This window comes from Cupressus sempervirens, chromosome 5 (assembly GCF_028749045.1).
Source record: "Cupressus sempervirens isolate cs-2001-9-10 chromosome 5, ASM2874904v1, whole genome shotgun sequence".
Taxonomy (NCBI): domain Eukaryota; kingdom Viridiplantae; phylum Streptophyta; class Pinopsida; order Cupressales; family Cupressaceae; genus Cupressus; species Cupressus sempervirens.
The window spans coordinates 11787291-11807776 of NC_143122.1; the positions used below are offsets into that span (position 1 = coordinate 11787291).

At 34.9% G+C, this 20486-nt stretch overlaps 1 pseudogene; it reads right to left on the reverse strand.

The window, feature by feature from the left end:
• Window positions 1-6091: 6091 nt before the first annotated feature.
• Window positions 6092-6681, reverse strand: LOC149554357 (protein SMALL AUXIN UP-REGULATED RNA 12 pseudogene; annotated as a pseudogene).
• Window positions 6682-20486: the final 13805 nt, after the last annotated feature.

Genomic DNA, 20486 nt, shown 5'->3' on the forward strand with positions numbered 1-20486 from the left:
ATTATCCTATTTTTTTCCTTTCATTATTAAAACATTGAATGTGATTATTTTAACAAAGTATGTATGAAAAACTTAACTAGTTTTTTTAGTGACTTATCATTAACATAACTTATTGGAAAAATTTATTTTTATGCCTACAATATTTTACTAAATAAAAGTGTATAATGTGTAAATTAATAAATTATTTTGATTCAATTTTTTTAATCAAAATGTTCATGTAATATAGGAAACATTCTACAAAAGTGGTAACTTGTAAGCCTTTGTGAGTTTTGGTTTACTTGAACCACATATTGATAGGGACAACTAATCTCCAGACAAAATGTACTAAAGACAAGACACATTAAAACTTTTTTTTTCGAGATTTATGAAAACGCAGTGAATTTTTTTCCATTTTTTGTTGTTGTTTTCAACTACAAACTATGTAGATCATGAAGATCAAATGCTGAAATTTTCAGAGAAATCCATGATGTTTTTGATTTTTTGAAAATTGGTGAACTATACAGTTTGTAGGGAGGATAGCTGGTCCATATTGATATAACTTCTGACCCATTACTAATCTAAAAAAATTTATAACTGAAAAAATATTTTTATTTTAGATCATAAATGAAAGTTTCATTTTTTAGGTAAAAATTTGTTATCTCAATAAAGACCAAATGAATCCGCATATTACTCTTACATTAAAGATGTTGGAATGAATAATTTCATACTCATCATTTTCTAAAAACAACCATTTCAGATAGTGAAACTGAGACAATTTAGTTCATACAATCTACTCACATGATTGTGCTTTATTATGAATTAAGAAGTTTTAGTTCCCTCTAGTATGATGCTTGCGATTTAGTGAGATAACAAACAAGAAAATTTGTCATATTTATGATAGAGATGCTTTGAAAACCTTATTATATGCAAGACGAAAGACTAGTTACAGGGATTACATTCAGAGAGATATGAACTTAAAAATTGGAAAACGATGTCAAAAGAAAGCTATAAAATCCATAGCCAAAGGTGAACACAATATGATTAGAACTTTGGAGTTTTGTTGAAACAATAAGAGTGGCACTGAGTTTCCTTGTAGTGCCGTATTTTTCTATGGTGGGCATCTCAATCGTTCGGACATCAAATCAAGGAAGCAAAGCATGCATGGGCTTGCCTAGGTGTGCACTGTTGGGATAAGGTGACCCAAACTTACCAAGTTTTATTGCTTTATTTGTGCTTTCTTGGAAAGTTGCTAAATGAAGCTAGATTCTTCCACAAGAAAAGACTTGGAGTAGAAAAACAGAAAGCTTATGTTTTTTGGTGTTTTATTCTCTTATATTTTGTTTTATGCAAGGGTTGTGCATAAGGAAGTTTCTAAAATAATTTGTAGATGCATTGAATGTAGATGCTTTAGAAACTGTTTCCTCTTGTATGAAAACTCTATAAGTACAAAGCATTTTTGTAGAGAATGCAGAGAGATGGGAAGTTATTTGCACAGGGTTATGCTGCCGGATTTTCTCTAGAATGGAGCAAGATGTAATCTCCATTTGAAGGCTAAAAATGTATTGTAACTTGTTATTGAATAATACATTAGCTTGATGGTTTGGAGGGTGGGGTTTTTTTACTTGGAAAGGTTTTCCCCACGTATATCTGTGTTCTCTATTTTGTCTTATTCTTCTAGTTCTATGATTGTAGAGTAATAATCTGTATGTTGTAATGCTGCTGAATTTTGTTTAGATTAGTAAATTGCAATTACTTTCCTTTAAGGTTTTAATTGTGGGAAATCAACTATGTCTGTTTCCACTTTTATGGCATAGTAGTATGCACTTGTATTTGCTGATTAGAAGTTGTACAAGAAATTATTGTATATAGGATGTGCATATTGATCTCAGATGAATTTCTGGGATGCTCTCATTTCCCTTCATGCACGGATCACTATCAAACCAATTCTAATTACCTTTCCATTCAATGCCTGCATATATTAATGAAGAACTTGATTAAAATGGACACCACACATGACATGTTCCTTGTGTATATTCTCCACCATAGGAACACATCCATTAATGAAAAATGAAAATCCTCCCAATCACAATGTAGTTTAGTGAATATGCAATGTTCCTAGAGCTAATGTTCTTTGAAGGAGCAAAGTATTTTATATGTCTAATGTTGTTTATCATAGCCTTGAAAAGAGGTTGATGTAAATTAATCAAAAATTAATTACACAGAGCTGTTTTTTGTTCTCAAACAACAGGAAATACACAAAAAGATAGCTAGAGATCAGATACATATTTCTATTAATCATAAAATTACATTTATAAAATACTTCAGAGTTAGATTACAAAAAATTCTTCTATGGTTAACTAGAGTTGCTGCTATAAACTTGAAAATTTCCAACCATTTTGGAGCTGCACACCAATCTCTATCTTTTTAAAGCTTCCTACTACAATAGTTTTCAATTTTGTCTATTTTTTCCATCGCACAAACAAATTTTGCATTCAAAATTTAAATATACCTTTCCAACTAACTGCTGCTGCACTATGAGAGAGGTTGTCACTTGATGAGTTTAGGAAAATGATAAATTGTATCATGTGGGCTAGGAAGAGATTAGACCTTGTAACCTCATGTTTCATAACAAGGAGCTCTTGTCAATCAAGTCAACTTAATTATAAATATAATTGAATTTTCTTTAAGAATATATTTAAATATATATTATTGAATGGCATAATTTAGTTCATCAAGATAATTGATTACAAGCTTTGATAACTATAAGAAAGGGTAGCAGTGTTCCCTCTTTTAATTATCTTTTTTGTTTATATTAATACAACCTTTTCCATAGAAACAAATTACAAAAGACAAGAATATACAAATGATAAAGTCATTCTTAAATAAGGCTACACCCATAAGCTAGGTTGTTATGAGCTAGTTCCTCGACTGTGATAATATTGCTAACAATTAAAATGTTTAAATATGATTATCCTTATGAAATGTTGCATTAAATGTTGGATATAAGTATTTACTACCTTAAATAGTATTTGATTTCATCTAGTCAAATGATCCATACAATGTAAGACCATTCTTTATGAAATAGTGACACAACCAAATTAGAATAGAGTATTTATGGTAGTTGACCCCCTAATTGCATTGATGTCATCTTGATTTATGCCTTCTTAACCAACTTCAACCTCACATGTGAATCATACAAAAAATTATGTAGGATAAATCAAGGTTATTCCTTTTGATTGGGTTGACCTAAGTCAAGTTACACTAGCCCCAAGAGTTACCATCCTACATACAGTAACTAAAAATTAGACCCTACACCCTTACTCATGCACAAGCATAGATTGTTGTCCTTTGTGAAGATAAGCACATACATGTATGAAATAAATTTGAACAACACATTTTGTTACTTCATAAGTACTTCTTCTATACCCATGAGAATTAGTTGTTACCATATTCACAATCAACATATTTGTACACTCAATGCAACTTCACTTCATGTTGTTGCTCACATTTATATCGAGCTAGTCTTTAAGTGTAATAATAATGTTTTTTAGAGATAATCATTTATTAACGGGTAACATAACTGAGAACTATCCATGTTTTATGTAGATAATATACACTCGAGTAATCAGCATTGGAACATTTTATACTCTATTGATATGGTTCCTATATGGCTTTGTGTTTGTTTGTAAAATTTTATTTTCATAAAACCAATACTTGATTGAAATGTACTTTCTATCATTGCACTATAAATGGATTGAAGATAAACATAAGACTCATAAGTAATTATAAGAGATCTAAAATCTCATGTAAGAATAAAATATACTTTTTCTTTACCTTTGGTGTATAAACTATGAAACATCTAATTTAAAGAGGAATACTTAGTTGGAAACATTGAAAATGATTCTAAAAAGTTACATTAGCTTCTAAAAATAAGCCTATCATTAGGAGCTTATTGCATTCAAGTTTGAATTTATGTGTTGTGATATAGAGTTGTCTCAATTACTATGGTTGACAGAGTATCAAGTTGGTACTTCAAATTAGTTGGATGATGATTGACTAAGTTAATTAATAGTGGGCATAAACATACTGACCTAAATGTCCATATTACAATTTTATCTACATGCTGATTGAAAATATATGTATAATTGTTAGTTATAATAGTAATGAAAATACATGGCTAATTGCTAGAAATAATACTCATGAAAATTTCTTTACATAAACACATTCATATGAAATCCATTTAGACACCCCATTTATTTTATTACTTCATAAGTATTTCTTTTTCTTTACACATAATAACTAGTTATTACCATATTCACAATCGTACTCATATGTTCCTTGCAATTTTACTCCATCTTGCTCACCATTATGCTTGAGCTAGGCACTAGCCTATAAATGTAGGTCTACTTATATGTACAAGAGATGATAATGTGTTAATGTGTAACATGAGTGATAACTATACATGTTGTATGTAGATAATATACCCCTAAGTAATCTCCATTGCAATATTTACTAATCTTTTGATATGATTTGTTTCTAAACTATTGTTCTCATGAAACCAATATTTGATTGAAATGTATTTTTTATCATTACATTATAATTGAATGAAATAAAAAAAGAAAGATTCATAAATAGTTATAATTTAAAAGGTGATATAAAAAATCTCATGTAAGAATAGAGCATAAATTATATTTATCTCAATCTCTAGTCTATGAACTATGGAATGTCTAGTTTAAAAAAGGAACATACAATTGGAGACATTCCAAATGTGGATAGCTTAAGCATCACACACTAAAGTTTGACTCTTTGCATTCTTCTATTGTTCTTTATTGTATCTTTTGTTCTTGCGATGCATTGAGAACTCTGTAGTAGCTAATATTATGTGAACTTTGGTGGTATGTTGATATGCTAGGTGTGAGGCCTCATCTCCTAAAGTATCTTTATGTTGTGTATTTCTATTTTTTTCTTTTTCTATTATATATATATATATATATATATGAAAGTGTTAAATAGTCAAACTTGACTATTTATATATATATGAAAGTGTTAAATAGTCATATATGAAAGTGTTAAATAGTCAAACTTGACTTTTTTTCTCAACCTAAATTTTTCCCTTCTTGTATTATGTTTAAGGATGACCTTGAAAATAAACCTCCAAAATTTAGGTCACTATCTAGGAATACGTGTATCTTTTGGAGCTTATTGCCTTAAAGTTTGTTTGTATGAGTTATGGTATAGGGTTCTCTCCAAGTCTATGGTTGATAAGGTTTAAAGTTGGAACTTCAAATTGAGTTGGATGGTGATCGACTAATTTAATTAGTGGAATTTGTAAACATAGACTTGAAGGGTTCATTTCACACGTTATTTACATATATATGTTGGATTAGTCACTATAACACTCATAAAAAATTAAATGATATAATATCTTGGAGACAATAATTTCTTCTTAATTATATTTTTGGCAACATTACATCTAGAGAGATAAACCAAAACACAACAGCATAGTCAAAGAAAAACTTCAAATCAATTGATGAGCTCATATGAACTTTGGTCTATGAGCTATGAAATATCTAGTTTAAAATAGGAACATATAATTGGAGACATTCCAAATGTGGATGGCTTAAACATCACACACTAAAGCTTGGTTCTTGAGCTAAAAGTGTTAAATAGTCAAAACTGACTTTTTTTTTCCCAAGCTTAATTTTCCCCTTACCATGTTATGTTTAAGGATGAGCTTGCAAATGAAACTCCAAAATTTAGGTCAATTTCTATGAATAAACCTATCATTTGCAACTTATTGCCTTTCAATTTGAATGTATGAGTTGTGGCATAGGTTTGTCACAAAGTCTATTGTTGACAAGATTTAAAGTCGAAACTTCAAATTCAGTTAGATGATGACAGACTAATTTAATTAGTGATATTTGTAAACATAATCACTTAAAGGGTTCATTTTACAAGTGATCTATATATATGTCCGACAATTTGTAGTTATAATACTCATGAAAATTTGAGGTGATAGAATCTTTTAGATATTGTAATTTCTTCTCAAATTTTTTTTTTTAAGGCAACATTACATCCAGAGAGATATAAACTAAAACTCAAGAGCAGGGTCAAAGAAAAACATCAAGTCAGTTGACGAATTCATAGATTTTGTTTTTCAAATATACATTTTAATGAATTCTGATTGTGTACAATAATGTCTTTCTAATGGCCTATTTCTATTGAGGGAGGGATGACAATGAGTTCCGCCTTCACCTCTTCTAATTCTACACCTCTTCCCCCAACACGGACATCACGTCCTGAAAAGAGACCTCATCACAGGGAATTGTAAGTCCCATCTGGTGATCAAATCCATACTCCTCCTCTGCCTTATCCAGCAGTGCCCGGAATAGAGAATGATTGAAATACTTAGTGGGGATGATATACCTACATCTTTCACTGCCAACATACACTGCACAGTGTCCCTTTGGGACATCGCCAGGGAGGCCACCACACGATCTGTTCAGCGACTCATCTCTTGCGCTCAAATGTGATCTTCTGCTCTTTGAAGAAAGAGCAAATCCATCTGCCTTCATTGAATTGGCAACCCTACAGAGGGCTCTGATTATGTGCCTCACAATATGGACTTGGGGATTTCCTTTGTTCCTTGCCATTGCACAATAAGAGAATGCTGGAGAAGAGGGAATGCTTTGTGAGTAAAGTGAAGAACATGTTCAGTATATATGCCAAAGAAAAACTCAAACCAACCATTCAAGGTTAACATGATATGATTAGATTTTGAGGCTGTCGTTGAAACGATAAAAGTAGTGTCGGATGTCCTTCACTTTTGTACAAAACTGCTTTCTATGGTGGGCATCTTCTGATCTTAGTCGTTCTGGCATCAAATCAATGAAGCAAAGCATGCGTGGGTTTGCCGAGGTGTGGGTTCACAAGCAGACCAATAAACATTTTTCTTTCGGTGAGTGCCTGTCTATATTAATGCAGGAATTATTGACAAAGATTGCACATGACATGTTGCTCATGTATATTCTCCACCATACGCAGATATATCAACAGCTAATCCTGTACATTCCAATATGGCTTTTGAATTTATTAAATTGTAAATTCAGAGAATAAATTAAATGCTATTTGAATAATTTTGTTTCTGTTATACGAATATTTGTTTTCAAATTGTATAAATGAAAAAATAAAAATTAACATTTATAAAAGAAATTGGTAGAAAGATATACATACTAATAGATTCAAACTCAGTAGAAAGATAAGATAACAAAATCAAATCCATCAAAATCTATGTCTTATTCGTAATTTCCAACCATCCTTATGTCAATAAGAATGACCGCACGTAACTTTAAAAGATCTTCAATAATTCATTATTATTATCTTTGTTTTGGCATAGTATAGTGAATAATGTGATTTTCAAGTATTTGAATTTTGAACTAAAACTTTGTTTTTCTTTTCATATCATTACGAAGAGGATGCACAATATTTGTACTTGCACGTTATCTATATGAAGATCAGATGCAACAAAAAACTACACTGCTATCAAAGATATTGGAAGGGGATAACATCTACTAATTATTTTCTTCAAAACAAATAATTAGGTCATTATAAAGAGTCGCTTGATTGTGATTCATTATCCATTTTGATGATTTATTTTGATATTTCATAAGAATATTTAATGACAAAGGAAGATGTTAGGACTCACCCCTTAAAACTCTTATTTTGTAGGAGTTTCTACTGACATCTGCAAATTGTTCACTAGTTTTAGTTGGATTCAACTTATGTTGATACATTGACATACTTTTTGTCTTTTAAACTAAAATAATTTAAAGATATTTTCAACCTCCAGAGAAAATTTTCCATGTTAATTTCTTCATATCATGAATTTATAAAATGATTTTACTTTTATCATGAAGTCACATAATTGGTATAATGCAATAGAAATATTGAAGAATTGTTTATTAATTTGATGCTATAGTGTTACACATTTGTGATGATATTTTATTTGATTATGATTTAGATTCTAATCTATTGATACTTTTTTTTTTCTTCAAGTGTCTCTGAGAGGTTGTAGGTGGAAGGCGAGAGTATGGTTGAGGTAGAAGAGGCTAGTTTCTCAACAATGATGGTTTGAGTGGCCCGACTCTCTATACACACCATCTTGTTTTTTGTTGCTCCACTTTTCATCCTGTACCCATTTTACAAAGTGGAAAATGATCTTGTGTCTTAGTTTGGTCTGGGTATGTCCAAGTCTAGTTCTTTCCCCTCAAGTGAAAAGTTTCTCCATTAGGTTTTTCACCTTTTCTCTTCTCCCACATTACATAACCAGGTGGGTTTTCCTTGTTGTGGTGAATTTGTGGGTAGCCTAGAACTTAATTCAATGGAGATTCTTGTGTTTTATAATGATTCTCACAAAGTTATTTCCGGGGATGAACTTGTTCGTGGCTTATCATATTTTGCACATAAAGAAAATGAAGCTTGTGGAGAATCCAACATTGCCTTCTCCTCATTGGATTTTTGACACATGAAGGCGATTTTCTATAAAGATCAACTAATGAGATTTACAAGCTAAACCAAGAAGGAAATGAGTTGTTTTATGGATAGATCATCCCTACATTATAGTATTCTACCTTGGGAGTCACTCGGGATTCATTATAGTGCTCAGAATCACATCTAGCGAAAAATTCTGAAGTAACTTCTCCACAATGAGCTTTTGACCCATGAAGTCAATTTTTTGATAAAGGCATTTGTGAGATAGAAAAGCAAGTAAGTGGATTTCTTTTTCACTTTTGCAACCCTTTTGATATTTTTTGAAACTTAGAAGCACCTTGAATTAAAGGGTAAAGTGAAAATAAAGGAAAAGGAAGAAAAATAAAAGTTTCTTTCTCCTCGGCAAGTTTCCAACCCTAGAAGGCAATTTTTTGCATCTATTGAAAAATCAATTCTGCAAGCATGTTGGGCTCATAGATTGATCACAAGATACTTTCAAATGGTAATGGAAACAAGTTAATCACATTTGGGAAGGTATTTTGAGCAAAATCTAGCTGAGTGGATAATTCCTTATGGAGTATTCCATTCTTAATTCTTCAGAATTTGGTGAAAAATGGGAAAGTAAGTATACAATAAAAGAAAGTTACCATTCAACCAACAAAAATAGTGAAAAGAAATTGAAAAATCCTTTAGAAACTCTTGCATTTACTAATCCAACGGGTTTATCCTTTAATTCACTTGTGTGGTGTGGATCTTGAAGATCAACGGGTGAATTAGGATTTCTATATAGAGAGAAACATAATAGATTTTCAAATTACCACTTTCTTTATTGAACTATTATGCTGTTGAATTGTATAGCATTTTCAAAGCTCATAATCTTGAAAAGTTATACTCTCTATGTTGCTTCCAAATTTAAGGTTTCAATTCATCTCTATCTCAGATAAAATGGAAACTAGATCTGTTGGTTTTGATGGGTTGAATGGAATTAAGTCAACATTGCAGAATGTTATAGACACCTTGCTTCATTTCTTCAATATGCAAGATTTTCAAAGGAGGTCGAGGACAGAGCTAATTCACCCTATAACAGAGGAACTCTGAGGAAGCAGGCTAGTGGAAGTAGCTAGATTTCCAGTGGTAGTTCAAGCTGCTAAGATTTAATTGTCAAATGTATAAATCACTACAACCCAAACACCAGACAAATTTTGTTGCTTGAACATATAGTTTTAATCTCGATTGATAGGAAAACTGTAGTAAATTGCCTTCAAGTTCTAAAGTGAGAAGAATTTTCCAAGTTGATAGTAGGAGGAGCCATGTTCGAGTTCTCTTTAAAAAAAATGGTGTGGCAAAAGGAAATTGTGAGGTCCTAGTTCCAAAAGCCATGGGGAGCTAAAAGTAAGGTTCCTAGGACTCTATTCAGCATTGATCTCAAGCCCGAGATCGTAGATGTTCTAGTTCTTTCACATTGATTGAAAGGTGAGATAGAAGCACTCAATTTTGTTGAATAGTATTTCTTTTCGGAACAAATCATCTATTTAGATACACATTATGTTGATTGGGCATATGAGGTAAGTGAGCATCTATCTAGAGGCCTTAGTGCCACAAAGTTTTACAATACTTTCTACATGTTTTCTTTCCTGATTTATATGTTAGCTTCACTAAAATTGTGGCTAGGCTTTCCTAGAATAGAGAACTTCCCTGATAATGTGAAAAGTTATGAATTTTATCCATGTTTGCAATTACAGAATAGCTATGCAGAATATGTTAGAGTTAATGACTTGTTTACAATGAGGATTTGCAGGGAACTCCAAGGATGCCCAAAGATGAGGTTTAGCCTAGAAGTAATGGTGGCCATCAGTCAATTTGGTAACTACTTTATTCAGTTCTCATCCTTTTTGTATTTGCATATTGTAGCTTTCAATGGATTTCCTTTGAAGCTACCCAGATACCCAAGTGATCTGATTGTGCTGATAGAGATTGTGAGACAAGCGACCCAGATGAATGTGTTGAGCACGAACTTGAAAAGGAAAGGGTATGAATTCCCTATGAATTTTGGAGCTTATAGTTGCCAGTACTAGTTTGATGCTGAAAATATGCTCAAGGCATTCAAGACTAAGTAAAAGTTTTAAGAATATAAGGTTGTGAGACCCATGTTTGATCCAAATGGATATGCAAGAGAGGTGCTACAAATTGGGAGTGTGATCAAGCATGTCACCACTATAGAAGACTATTGGGTAGATTGCAAAGATGAGTTGGATAGTCGAGATCGTGCTTTCGCTAAGCTCACAGTGGAACAAGTAAAGACATATGGTATTGATCTCAATGTTGAAGGATTGGAGGATGATAGTCAAAATATGTATAGAAATACTTGTTTGACTAAATTAAGAAGGATTCCCATTAGTTTTGAGCCATATGTAGATGTGGAAGAAAATCTTGATATCATGATGGCTAGGATCATCAAGACAATAGGAAAATGGGTTGAGTGGTCAACTAGGAAGAGCCAGAGTAAAGGTGCAACCACTCAAGCTTCTCCAATAGCTGTAATGCCTACTTCATCTTAGAGTGCTACACCAGGTGTGACCATAGCTTCCACTCAAGGGATAGCTCAACCTTCAGGAGGAGGTGATCAACCCTTAGACAAGAATGTCCCTATACCTAAGACCTATCATGATGGTTCCTTATGAGTCATAGGAACCCAGACTGTCACTAAAGAGAAGAAGATGAAAGATCCAAAGGACAGTGCCTCCACTTTGGTCCCATCCCCTCATACTACTCTAGTTCCATCTCCTCACACTACCCTAGTTCCTTCTCCTCATACTACTCCAATTCCATCTCCTCATCATAGCCCTGTTCCATTAGTAGGTGCTTCAATTTTGAGGCCAACTGGTTCCCCTATACAGATAGTGGACTTAGGGGATGGAAAGAGTAGCAATAGCGAGTCTACTGAGTTAGATGAGGTAGCAAAGAAAACTTCACAAGTCGAGAAGGGATAGACATCTTCTAGGCTCATCTCTAAAGATTCAAAAAATCCTTTCTCTTCAACTGCTGTAGCAATAACTCCAGTTAAGAAAAAGATGTTCAATATTGAATCACTTGGAATGACTTCCAAAGTTATAGGAATAGATTCCTGATTGGAAGATACTTTGGAAAGGATGAAAGTGTTTCCACAAAAGATACTGCATCTCTCATAGTTCATTCGAGACTGCATTGACAAAAGTTAAGAAGCAAAAGACTTTGTCAATATTTGGGCAAGATCTAGAAATAGGGTATTTGACAATGGAAATAGCCAAGCCAAATAAAGGAGGGAGAATTGAGGACATGATGGTTGATGATTTCACTTTGCATTCAATTGATCTTGGAGAGGCCAGACATGACACAAAGGTTGGGCTATGGAGGTCAAGTAATGAAGTCATAGAAGGACAATTGGAAAGCCTTAAGTTATCAAAGATCAGAATGAAAGATGAGATAGAAGAGTTGAAAAAATTCATCAAGCAACTTGCCACCCCACTGGCAACTATCTCTGGTGTGTTAGTAACCTAGAATCCTACTGCTACTGAAGCAAAAGCTCTCATATCTCAACTTTAGGAGGATAGACACTTCAGTTAGATTGGAAAAGAATGGATTAAGAGACTCAAATCAGAAGGAGTTTCTCTCATAGATCAAATTAGTAATGTTATCCTCAGATTGGAAGTAGAAAAGGAAAACATCATGTCTAATAGTAATAATCTAGCTGGAGAAAGGGTCAAATGTGATGACTGCATCTCTCTTCTAAAGATGAACATCTAGATGAAAGTGAAAGAAGCAGTTGAAGCAAAGATTTTGAAGAAATGGAATGAACCTCTATTTGAATGGATCCAAAGTATGCAGTTCAAGCTAGAAATGATCAAGTTAGCTGAGAAGGGACTCAAAGAAATAGAGGATAAAGCAAAGAATACTCAAGATAGACGATTTAAACTTATGAAAGGGTTACACACTGATTCACAAACCAATGATCAAGGAAAAGCTCTCATTGGATTAGATATAATGAAAAATAAATTTTCTACATTTTTGGATAATCTATTCAGAGTGACTCCCAGTAGTCAAAATAGAATTGTAGAACTCCAGACACTCAATGGTTGTATACACATGGCCATGGAGGAGTTGCCAAATTTGTTGAATGCTATGAAGGAGCTAGCAAGGGAACATTCAAAATGGCTCTTCAGATTCACCAATATACATGTGCCGAACCATGAGGGGCTAATTCTAGTAATAGTTGCTGCTAAGGCATATAGGGTGACAACAGAGAAGGGGAAGGAGTCTAAATGATTCATATTATGCCCTCTTTTCATTTTCTATTATAATTTTGTAATACAAAAAAATGGCATCTTGCCATTTGTCATTTTCAGAAGATGAACCGATTAAGCTTCCATTGTGGGTAAGTACACCAAGTTGTGGTGCCAAAAAGATGACACCTTTTTTCTTCATTCTAGTTTTGAAAAGTGTACATGCGCTATAACACCTCCACACTATAGCATGCACGTGCTATGGCTTGGGTGTGCCAAGTCATAGCACATACATGCTATAGTGTGTATGCATTAAAGCACGTGCACACTTTAAAAAAAAATAAATTTACAAAGTGCGTACGTGTTATTTAAAAATAAATTTAAAAGGCTTTAAATAGCGTGTGCGCGCTATAGTGCACATGCACTATAGGGCACACGTGCTATTCAAAGCCTTGCATTCTACCAAGCCTAATGTTTCACTTTGCCTTGGGGATCCAACCCAAAGCTTTAGAGACTATAAACTGGTCTGAGACGTGTTTTACTGTAAACATACAAAAACTAATTGATTTTTCTTCTGTGCTCTCCTTCCAATTTTCTCGTGGTTGAGCATCAATAAAATTAGGTTACATGATATTGTAGGTCTCTATGTTAGCTACACAACCAGATATTTTATTTTTTATTTGAACTATTTCAAGCCTTTCATCTATCATTTTTTTTGAATGTATGTCCATTTTTTGTCAAAAACCAACATGTACTAATTGGGCTGTAGATTTTAGCTCGTTCATCAAATTTTACAACAACTTAGTTTTTTAGAAACTAGACTCCATTCTACACACTTTGAAAAAAAGAAGTTTTGATTTTAGATTAGTTTTTAATCATTTCTAGGGGAAACACATAGATATTTCACATTTTTGGGATGTGTCTGATTAAAAAATTCATTTAAAAAAAAATACACATTATAAAATTACCCAAAAAATCTAGGACAAGCTACATAGTGTTAGGTAACTTTTCATTGGAGTGATTAAAGAATTTCAAAAAAAAAATTAAAATTTTAGGGGGGCTACACTTTGTACTATGTTATGTTTTTTCAGAAAAAATAGTACCACTTTCTATGGCTCCTTTTTTTAAGGACCTAAAACTAAACAAATTTGAAAAAAACTAGTAGTTTAGAAACTAGATTCAAAGGACTATGACTTTTGTTTTTTTCTATCTTAAAATTTTGAGCGTAACTATTTTCAAATTCTTGTTGAAGTCCATAAATTTTTGATTTTAGGAAAAAGGTGTCCACTTATACCCCCCTTTTGGCACCACAACTTGGTGCACTTACCCTTGTAACGGTCATCTCAAAACTCTATATGTATGAAATTGAAAGATTAATGAAGGATTGAAAGAGACAATTGAATGGCATTTTACGTCAATCATTTTCTATTCTAGTTGCTATTATATTTAGTTTATGTTTTCTCTTTTATTTGATTTAAAATGAGGGAAAAATAGAATTTCACTTCCCCTGTTTTGAAGCAACAAATGAATGTAATAGGTGTTGTTATTGTTCATTCAAAGAGAAATTCCTTTAGCATTTTTGATTTATTAATCATAATTTAGATTCAAATTCTCTTAGTTTAGTATTAGCTATTATTTAGATAAGTTTTATGAATTCATAAGATGTGTGAATGCATAAAACCATTTTGGTATTCAGAAACTTATATTTTCCTGAGTTAGATTCTATTTAGGTCTAGCTTGGTTATACCTTTTCTATTCTTAGGTTAAGTACACACCCCCAAAGTAATTTAGGAAGAAAACATAATTCATTGCAAACCATTTTAGGGAGTTGTACCTACCAATTCAAAGGGAAGCCAATTCATCCACAAGTGGCTTTCCAACAGTTTGTGATCAGATATTGTTTCGATTTGGGCATTTAAGAGTTATAATTTGAAAGAACAAATCTTGTTACCAACATTTCTCAAAACCATAGGCTGGAAATCTAAGAAATCTTGTCACTTCTCTAAGGGTTTGTCAATTAACTTTGGCCAACAAACAATAATTACCAATGATCAATTTCCCATCCACATATGTCTTTGCAGAACCAAGGTGGGATAACATATACCTTAACCTATATTTTAGGCTTAAGGAATTTAATAGAAGATCAAGGACAAATGACCGCTCAAGATGGAAAGCAGTCCAGAGATGGGTCTAGTTGTGTGACTTGACAACCAATTTGATTTTATGTTTTGTAAGTGTTAAATTGAAAGAAGGTGGGAATTACTTTTAGAATAAAAAGTATGAAAACAACAAACTAATTGTTAGCTTCTTGAATATGAAAGACTATTTCCTAATCCAATTTTGGTATTAGAGTGTTTGTTATCTAACCACATGTACAATCCTTAATGACAATGTATACCTGACACACCAACAACCATTGAAATGTTATTAATGCATAAAATGTAACTTGATAGAAATTTACCAGCACAATTCAATTCAATTTCTTGAGTAGAAAAATACTTAGTGTAATGTCCCCTCTTTAGTTCGACATGGCATTGATCATGGATTTGCCTATTACAGACTCTCATAGGCAAATGGTGTGGAAAGAGAGTCAATTCTGCGGATCAGATAGTCATATCTTGCTCTTGAAGAAGTGTTAAGAGGTTATATTTTATCATTATGTGATATTGGGGCCCACATGTTATAATTTTAATTTGAGTTGCACTTTTTATTTTATAAAATTACTTTATTATAAAAGTGCATTATAATGAGAAATTATAAAGGATGTTTCTAGAAGTTCTAGCAACTTCTTAGAAAAGTGAATAAATAGAGGGTTGGGCCTCTCATTTGGACATGCTTGGATTGGAGAACTCTTCTACTTCTTCATTGTGAAGACATTTGTGGACTTTGGATCTGCAAATTATTCGATCTTTGGGAATGAATCACTCCCTTGGATTGGCGACTTTGAGGGTGTGAAATATCACCTGAATTGTTGCATAATTGGAGTTGGTATTCAACCATCTCATTGGAGCTTATTGAGAATTTTTTGTTAGGGTTTGTTTTTGGTTGGAATAAGGATTTCAGATTTGCCCTATCATTGGAGAAGCATTTGACAAGAGTTTGAAGATAGAATAAGTGCATTTTCAGAATTGGCAAAGAACCACATAATTGCTCATATTTCCTCAACCCCTTGGAGTTATTTTTTATGGTTTTACAGGGTTACTACCTAACCCTAGGTGCCCATTCTCCTTGCATTTGGGGGTCCCAAAACCCTAATATTATTTTATTTCAGCAGCTGTACAGGTACGGCCTGGTACGGCCCTGCTAGTTTGGGGCAGCAGCAGCAAATTAAGGATAGTTTGGGGGTGTGGTTGGAGGTCTTCATCAACAATCTGCAGCAAAACGTGGTGTTCTTCCATAGTTCTTCAAACCAGGTTCTTGCATTCTGAAATATATGTCAATTTTTGGGTAAATTTGCTATCATACAGTCATTGTAATAATCAGACCAGAATTGGTAATAAAATAATTTCAGAATTTATGGCATTGTAATTGAAATATAGTTCAATGGCTTTATATATATTGTAATTCTGTGATTATATTCTGAAAGTATCAAATATGAAATTACCATATTCTGAATATTGTTACTGTTACACGCCAAGTGTTTGACAAAATTCCTAAGTTCAGTTTGAGGGTTTCTGTGGCCTTTATAGAGAGGGTCATTACAGTGGTATCAGAGCTATAAGTCTTTCCATCCTGTGGAGGTCTTATAGGGAATTTGGAACAGCTGGATAGGAGGGAAAGTGTTTGACGAAATGTCAAAACACTAAAATCAGAGCATGCGACAAAGGCCTTATAATTTCCGCAATACCAAAGCAAGACAAGATAGGATTTCTGACCTGCAGAGCGAACAGTCTAGCTCATCTATCCAGGTGGACATAGAATCCAGTCACATAGACACAGGGGAGGTATTTTTTGATCAAGACTACGACTACAATATGGATAGAGGTGGGAATGCCGGTCCAAATCTGCAAGAGGAAAGATTTTTATAGTTATTAGACACCCTGGCACAGGGACAATGATTAGCCGAACAAAGAGCACAAGAACAGAATCAGAGAATGGAGCTTATGATGCAGATGATGGCTCGACAAATGGGGTTGAATGCTAACATAGGAGGAGGAAATAATCAGAATGGTCACAATCAGAATGGGAATAATCAGGATGAGAGACATAATGCAGGCGAACAAATTGGGAACAATTTCGATCATGCCCCCTAGCAAGCTCGGACAGTAAGTTCGAGGCCTATGATTCCTACGTTACTTCCTAGAGCTCCAGAGCAGCCGGTACCAGAACCCTAGATCACTGACATACAGGATCAGCTGAGGAGAGATTGGGAAGCAGGAGGACCAGATTTTACAGCTGCAATCACCTTTAGAGAATATATGGATGTGCGGATGAAGCATATGCCCCATGGACAAGACAGGACTCAGAACTATGAGCTACGAAAGAAAGTAGGAAAACTACAGTTACCATATTATGATGGCTCGGGGAAGTCTACAGCAAGAGCTTGGGTTCAAAAGCTTGACACATACTTTCAATTGAATCCTATGTCTGAGGAAGAAGCTATTAAGTATGCAGCAATTCACCTGGATGGGTTAGCACACGAATGGTGGCATCATGGTATGATCACTATGGGTCATGCACACATTACCTCATATGTGGAGTTTACGGAGAGACTGATTGAACGTTTTGATAAGAAAGATCCAGAACTCCATTTCAAGGAATTAGCCCAGCTTAAATAGTGGGGCTCATTGGAAACATACATCTCAGAGTTTCAGAAACTTGCAGTGTTAGTAACAGATGTATCTGAACGAAGGCTATTGGTTTTATTTATGGATGGGTTAGTTGATCCGTTGAGAGGGTGGATTAAAGCTCTCAACCCTCCCACTTTGCAGGAAGCCATTAAGAAAGCTCGTGACGTGGATTCCTCTTCAGCTTCTAAAAATAAATTTCAGGCAAAGAGTTTCCCTTCAGGAAAAGATAAGGACAGGAAACCCTTTCATAGAGAAGTACATCTACCTAAGGAAGAAAGTAAGAGGCTGGACAAGGAGACACTTAATGACTTGCGTAGGAAGAAGCTATGCTTCTATTGCAAAGGCCCGTATGAGTACGGCCATGACTGTCCTATGAGGCCAAAAGGGAATGCCAACCGGGCAATGTGGGCTTATTATGAAGGCTCAGATTTAGATGGTTCAGAACATCATGATGAGGATCCTGATGAAGTAGAGGGAGAGCAGGAGATAGACAGTGCAGGGCAAAGGCAGGAAACAGAGCTACATTTACAGGAAGCACAACTGTCTAGTATCCAGAGAGAGGGATCTTTCAGACTTCGGGGAGTCTTGGCTGGACAGAAGGTTATTACATTGTTGGACATAGGTGCCACGCATAATTTCATTGATGCACAATTTGTAGAGAAACGTGGACTCATTACTGAGGAGTTCGAAGGACTAAGAGTCAAGGTAGCTGATGGATACACTCTTCGTTGTGACAAGATGGTACGAGACTTACCTTTGCGCTTGAACAACTATGAGTTTAAGGCGGATTATCATGTGGTCAACATGGGTGACATGGACATAGTACTTGGGATGCAGTGGCTACATTCCTTGAAGGTGGTTACCCTGAGATTAGAGGATATGGAGATACAATTCGAAATGAATGGTAGGATTCATGTGCTAAAGGCTATCTGTAATGGAGACATCAGGACTATCTCATTTAGGCGGCTGGAGAGATTAACTAGGCATAATGATATAGAGTGGGCAGCAGTTTGTACTTTGATACCTACACAGGAGGAGCAACATAAGGTGGAATATCATCTTGATATTCAGAAGTTGAGGAGATTAAGTACGAAAAGGTATTCAGTGAGATTCCACCAGGCAAGCCACCGAACAGAGGTATTGAGCATATTATTGAACTGGAGGAAGGTGCTAAACCTATCATGATCACACCATATCGACATCCAAAGTGACTCAAGGATGAGATCGAAAGGACCATTGAGGAGTTGCTAGCTATGGGGCACATCCGACCTAGTAAGTCACCTTTTGCATCTTCTGTTGTTTTGGTAAAAAAGAAGGATGGAACGCTTCGGATGTGTATTGATTACAAGGCATTAAATAAGAGAACCATTAAGAATAGGTATCCTATTCCTCGCATTGATGAGTTGATAGATGAATTGCATGGGGCCTGTTATTTAACAAAAATTGATTTGAGATCAAGATATCACCAGATCAGAGTCCGTGAACAGGATATTGAGAAAACTGCTTTTAGATGTCATTGTGGGCACTTTGAGTTTGTAGTCATGCCTTTCGGCCTGACCAATGCACCTGCCACTTTCTAGTCCACTATGAACAGAGTTTTCCACCATCAGTTGAGGAAATTCGTGCTGGTGTTTTTTGATGACATTTTGATCTATAGCCGATCATGGCAGGAACATCTAGAGCATTTGGAGACGGTGTTGAGCATTCTACAGAAGGAGTCCTTGTATGCAAAGGAGTCCAAATGTGACTTAGGGATGACCGAGCTGTTATATTTAGGACACATCATTAGTGCAGAGGGAGTGCGGATGGATCCTGAAAAGATACGTGCTATTGTTGATTGGCCTCCACCAGAGAACCTTACACAGTTAAGGGGGTTCCTTGGTTTATGTGGTTTTTATCGCAGGTTTGTCAGTGGCTACTCACGACATGCAGCTCCCATGATAGATTTACTGAAAAAAGGGGAATTTGTGTGGACTTAGAAGGCACAGGACTGTTTTATGAGATTTAAGGAGATAATGACTACGTGCCCAGTTCTAGCATTACCTGATTTCACGAAGCCATTTGAGCTTCAATGTGATGCATGTGGAGAGGGAGTAGGTGCTGTACTTATGCAGAATAAGGACCCCATAGCTTATGAGAGTAGGAAGCTCAGAGGCCCTGAGCATTCATTCAGTATATATGATAAGGAGATGTTGGCCATCATGCATGCTTTGGCCAAATTCAGACAATATCTTGTGGGTAGCAAGTTTTGTATTAAAACTGATCATAATAGTCTGAGGCATTTCTTGGGATAGCAGGACCTGAATGATCACCAACAAAGGTGGGTAAGTAAGTTGCAGGCATATGATTTTGACATCTCATATGTCAAGGGAACTCAGAATGTTGTTGCAGATGCTCTATCTCGAAGGCCACACCTCACTCTTATGGTTCAGATATCATAGGATTGGCGACACTTGATTATAGCAGAGTATGCCAGGGATACATGGGCCTCTGATATAGTAGAGGGAACAGTGATTGATACCAGATACACACTTGTGGATGATTTGATCATTTACAAGAATAGGATTCACCTAGTCCCAGGATCGAAGGTTAAGCAACTGATTATGAGAGCACTTCACGACTCACCGACAGCAGGCCATCTCGGGTACTTCAAGACTTACAAGTCAGTTCGAGAGCGGTTCACTTGGAAAGGGCTGAAAGCTGATGTTTTGCGGTATGTTTGAGAGTGTCTTGTTTGCCAACAAAACAAACAAGAACACAGCTATCCGGCAGGGCTCCTACAGCCACTTCCGATTCCCGACAGGAAGTGGGAATGCATCTCCATGGACTTTATCACAGGTTTGCCCAAGGTACAAGGACGAGATTGTATTTGTGTGGTGGTAGATAGATTAACGAAATATGCTCATTTCTTTCCTATCACCACTACACATTCAGCAGCTCAGGTGGCAGAGGTTTTCTTTCGGGAGGT